We start from the raw sequence: 6,000 nt of genomic DNA, 5'->3' as shown, positions 1-6,000 counted from the left end.
AGACTGGTTCTATTTTCAAAGTGGAATTTACAAAATATTAGATGGGTTGACTGCCTGCAGACTGTGCATTTGTTTGGACAAACTAGAATGTATCTGAAAATATGCCTGCAAGTACAAATTCATCACAGACTTGTGTGCACGAGTGCATGGGGGGGGAGAGAGAAAGAGTGTGTGCGCACACAAGTGCATGTGTGAGTGCACATGAGAGTGTGTGTTTGTGTGTGAAAGCTTGGTAAAGCATGTGTGGGGGTGTGATGGAGTATAAGCCTGTGAAAGGGTGTGTGTGGGGTGTGAGTGTTTGAGAGATGGTCTGCGTGAGTGTGTGCATGCATTTAAGAGAGGGTCTTTGTGAGTGTGGGGTATGTGCATTCGAGAGAGGGTCTGTGTGTGCGCACGCGCACGAGTTTGAGAGATAGACAGCGTGTGTGTGTGTGTGTGTGTGCATGCGAAAGAGAGAGAGTGCATTGTGCAGTGGGGTCACCTGTATTATGACATGAACCCAAGATCATAATTGAGGCCACTGTCATGGGTACCGAACTTGGCTATCAGCCTCTGCTCGGCCACTTTGCGTTGTTGCCTGTCCCGAAATCTGTCTTGAAGGACAGTCACTCAAAGATCCGAGGCTGAATGTCTGACCGCTGAAGTGCTCCCCAACTGGGAGGGAACACCCTTGTCTGTTGATTGTTGTCGTGTACATTCATCTGTTGACGTAGCCTTTGCTTGGTCTTGTCAATGTACCATCCCTGAGGGCATTATTTTCTGTACCGTATGAGATAGACAATGTTGGCCAAGTCACACAGTAGGTGGTGTCCCTATGGTTCATGGTGGTACCTGTGTCGACACTGACACGTCTTGCAGTAGTTAATATCACAGGGTTGTACAGTGTTGTGGTCGATGGTGTCCTGAAGACTAGGTAGTTTGCTGCGAACAATCATCTGTTGAAGGTTTGGCCGTTGTTTAAAGGTGAGAAGTGGAGGCGTAAGGAAGGTCCAATACTGGCTCACCCACATCATCTCGTGCAATGTAAATTGCTGTTCCTTTCTCAATCTGGTTTCTTCGCACAGGTCAACTGGCCTCCTCCTGTGCCATAACAATTCTGTGATACTGGCATCCTTGTCCTGATAATTGCAGGTTAAAAAGTTTCAATGTTTTCCCTCTCCTTTTAGTAAGGTTTCAGTTCTGTGTTGTCGAGAAATTATTTGATTGAGAAGAACAACACAACCAAATTTAACCAGTCCCCCCAACCTACAGGATTTCTTTCCCCAAAATGTTATCGTTCAAGCAATAAATGTGAACCTTTGTAAACTTCAACATCCTCACAGTCAGGTACGTTAGTACCCAAAGCACAGCCAAATCACGATTAGTTCAGATTAAAAGAAAATAAATGTTGGTCTTGGGAAGCAACTAAAGCCGGAGATTTGGGGCAGCACGGTGCCTCAGTGGTTAGCACTGCTGCCTCACAGCACTGGGGACCTGGGCTTGGTTCCACCCTCAAGCAAATGTCTGTGCAAACTCCACACATTCTTCCTGTGACTGCGTGGGTTTCCTCTAGGTGGTCTGGTTACCTCGCACAGTCCCAAGACATGCAGGTTAGGTGAATTGGCTATGCTAAATTGCCCCATAGCATCCAGGGATGTGCAGGCTAGGTGGATTAACCATGGGAAGTGCACGGTTACAGGGTTGGGTGGGGATAGTGTAGGTGGGCTGTCTTTGAGGGTCAGTGTTGACCATTTGATGCGCCAAATGGCCAAATTCCACGTTGCAAGGATTCTATGGGCGGCACGGTGGCACAGTGGTTAGCACTGCTGCCTCACAGCGCCTGTAGACCCGGGTTCAATTCCCGACTCAGGCGACTGACTGTGTGGAGTTTGCACGTTCTCCCCGTGTCTGCGTGGGTTTCCTCTGGGTGCTCCGGTTTCCTCCCACAGTCCAAAGATGTGCGGGTCAGGTGAATTGGCCAAGCTAAATTGCCCGTAGTGTTAGGTAAGGGGTAAATGTAGGGGTATGGGTGGGTTGCGCTTCGGCGGGTCGGTGTGGACTTGTTGGGCCGAAGGGCCTGTTTCCACACTAAGTCTAATCTAAATCTAATCTATTTCAATTCTGTAATGTTTCTAGCAATAAAGCGTTAGAAGAAAAATAAGAGTTAAGATACAAAAGACTCATCTGGGCCTGCAAGGATGAATAAATATGTCTAAATACTTAATTTCTCTTGTAAAATTAGTAACAGCAGTGACTGGGAGATGTGATGCCCGCCCCAGCAGAATAAAAAGAAATTGGGGCATGGTTAACACTGGGAGAAGGAAAGGCTCCCTTGACATTGCTCAGTGCATTAGTTCTCCATAATGCTGTGCATCCAGTCAGGACTCTTAAAGCATAGCATCAACTGAAAGAAAATGCTCCTTACTGAGTCCTGGTGAGTGACTATATTTGAACCTACGCAAATTATTTTTCAGACAAAATTTTCTATGTAATTGAAACCAACTTAAAACTTACAAACTACTGTTTTTATGACTGACAATATTTGAATCAAAGTACCTTCAAATTTCAATTCAGAGCAGTGACATGAAAGGAAACTGACAACTAGATAAGTGGCAGAAAATGGGTCAGAAGTTACCATTCCCAGTGATCCTTCTGAGGCATAATTTACACTGGGTTGCTTGGTGTTTTAACTATAAAATTCAACTCTGCTTTCACACAAATGTACAGTGAAATGGTTTCTTTTTTGTCAGCACTGTGTTCTCGATTGTAATGTCATTTTAAATAATTTAAAATCACACACCACCAGGTTATAGTCCACCTCGGTTATCTGGAAGCACTAGGTTTCGGAGCGCTGCCCCTTCATCAGGTGGTTGCCCTGAAGGAGCAGTGCTCTGCAAGCTAGTGCTTCCAAATACAGCTGTTGTACTATAATCTGGTATTGTGACATTTTTTACTTTGCTCACCCCAGTCCAACACCGGCACCTCCAAATCATTTTAATAAATCATCTATAATCAAAACTTTTGGGCAAGACAAAAATATCAAAACACCCGTAACTTTCTCACTTGTTTTTTTTATGGCATGACCTGCCTTAATTGGTTTAATACTATCTCCAATGAAATATAGGAATGTATTGTTTATGTTACGAGTCTCCGAGTGTTTGTCAGAAATAGAATTCATTTTAAGTAAAACCGAACTAAAAATATAATGAAAGAAAAAAATTGTTGCAAAACACCTATAATGTCTAAAACATCCTAACACATGAGTTTTAGGAGACAATGTAATTTTACATCCAAGCCACCCAGGAAGACTTTAGGACAGCTGACAAGCTCAAAATAAAAGTTTGATTATAGGGTAGGTTTTAAGGAGCATCTTTAAAAAAAAACACAGGCTTTTATAGTACATACACCTGACTGCATTGTCTCAAACAGTGCAGGAATTAACTAAGGTGTTGTTGAGGAATAGGTTATCATTATGACTGCAACTCTAAATCTGACATTGTAAACCTGGTTACAATAGGATCAGGAGAAGCCCATTTAGCCTGCTATGCTATTCAACTAGATAATGGCTGATCAGATGGACAGTAACCTAACTTGTCCAAGTCCAAGAGCCGTCAACTCTTTAGTACATCCTGATAGTTTGCGACTGATGACACCAAAGCTTTCTCTTATATAAAAAAGAAAATAATTAAGTCCCAGTACAACATCTTCCCTCAATCATTCAGCACGGAAACAGACCCTTCAGTCCTACCAGTTCAAGCCAACCATGTTCTCAAACTAAACTAGTCCCACCTGCCTGCTCTTGGCACATATCGCTTCAAACCTTTCCTATTCCATGACCTTATCCAAATGCCTTTTAATATACCTGCATTCACCACTTTCTCTGGCCGTTAATTCCAAATGTGAACTACTGTGTTTAAAAAAAAGGTTGCCCCTCATGTCTTTTTTAAATCTTTCTCCTCTCATCTTAAAAATATACTCCCAGGTTTTGAACCCACCAACCCTAGGGAAAAGACCCTTGTCATTCATTTCATTTATTACTCACCCCTCAGTTATCTTGAGCACCTCTCAATAGAGAGGGCTGAGTGGCTTGCTCTGTTGCTTGAGGAGGCAGTTAAGAGTCAACCACATTATTAGGTTCTGGAGCCATGTGGGCCAGACAAGGTGTTGGCAGATTTCCTTCACGAAGAGCTTTTCATGTTACAATCCGTTAATTTCATGATCATTACTGATGCAAGCCTTTTATTCCAGGTTTTTGTGAAGAATACCTGTTCCCAATGCAAAAAAGGTCACTAGAATCAATCTGAACATGCATACTTTCCATGGTTTATTTGCTCCTGGTCCGGGAAAAGATGCAGCAACATTGTCAAGACAATTAACGAGCTTTCTTTTGAATCCGGGGCGTCCGTTTGCAAAAGGAAATCTCAGACCGATTATAACTGTTGCTGCATTTTATTCAGGTCTGGTTCCTAGATTGCTGCCTGGAATGAACTCCAGTGCAATAGACTTGATTTTTTTTAAAAACGAGTTGGATGCAACGCTTTCAACATTTTGTACTTCAGATTGCCACACTCTACCAAGCGGTGATGTTGCAATAAGTGCTGCCTTTTGAAAAATAATTCAATGTAAAATGTGTCAGATTTGAACTCATGTCTCCAGATCATTAGTCCAGTCCACTGGATTACCAGCCCAGTGACTGCAATGGAGATATCCCAATATGACGACTAAAATTAGTAAATGTAAACAAAAGGTGTAAAATTCATTTCAAAAATGGAAAGCAAACTTTAACCACTGAAGTAAATAAAGCTCTCAACAGGTTAAAAATGTAAACATCACAGCAGAGTTTATATATACTCTTTGGTTCATTAAACATTAGACCACCCAACCAATTGCTTCACCACTTTTAATATTTAAAGTTCAGACTTCCGACAATATTTACCTCAATGTTATCCTTAAAAGCTCCAAGACAACTAACTGCATACATGTAAATTTTCCAACAAAATCATATTCAGTCCATTTTTTCTTTTGTCCTTTTCTTCCTTTCCCTCTTAGAAGCAAACATCATTTGATTGCCAACATGAACTCCATAGAAGCTTCACACGAAGTCTGGAGAAGAAACAGCAGCAGGCGAAAGGGAATTGGGAGAGTCTAACAGGTCATCTTTGACAAACTGCACAGGTTTATCAGAGACCAGCCGAAAAAAACTCTGGTTTAAAAGAATCAATCCCTCTTAACCCAATCACATTAATCATTTGACAGTATTGAGTAGTTTTCGTTTCACACCTTTTCTGAAGGGTCACTGGACCTGAAATGTTAATTCTGACTTCTCTCCACAGATGATGCTGCCAGACTCGAAGATTTTCCAGCAATTTCTGATTTCCAGCATCTGCATTTGTTTCAGGTTTTGTTTTGTTCTGTTTTCAATTTAGTATGTGGCCAGAAAACTACTCTGAAAGATTGTTCTGAATGTATTCTCAAAAGTTACTTATAAACCTCTTTTCACGAGGCAGGAAGGAAACAAGCATCTCAAGTCCACAGCATTTAGAGACCACACCACATCTTGCTTTAAGCCAAGACACCTCGAATGATTAAATAGAAAACTGGGCATCTTAAAATAAAAATAACAATTTCAAATTACATCAGACCTGGGATCTTTCCAGAACTTTGCACATCAAGTTTCAAATTATCACAAGAGCCAGGAGTACCACTTATTCTCAGCCACAGATGTGATTAATGCATTTCTGAGCACAACTATGCAAACTTTGACCATCTACAGACTGATACGGTTGGTATAAACACTTTATTAATAATTCAACCTCTGGCTGTACTTGAGCTCTTGATCGGAGCTGTCTGCTGAGGCTGGTGGTGTCCACTGAAGGCCACCCAGTCCCCACTCAGGTGAGTTCGGTGAGACAATAGAACTGAAAGAAAGTACACAGATACAGCAAACTATCAGGAAGACAAGTGATACGGCCACCTTCACCGCAAAAGGTTAGAATAAAAGAAAAGGTACAGCCATCACAG

This window comes from Hemiscyllium ocellatum, chromosome 42, assembly GCF_020745735.1.
Source record: "Hemiscyllium ocellatum isolate sHemOce1 chromosome 42, sHemOce1.pat.X.cur, whole genome shotgun sequence".
NCBI classification, from domain to species: Eukaryota; Metazoa; Chordata; class Chondrichthyes; order Orectolobiformes; family Hemiscylliidae; genus Hemiscyllium; species Hemiscyllium ocellatum.
This window is presented reverse-complemented; position numbering follows the sequence as displayed.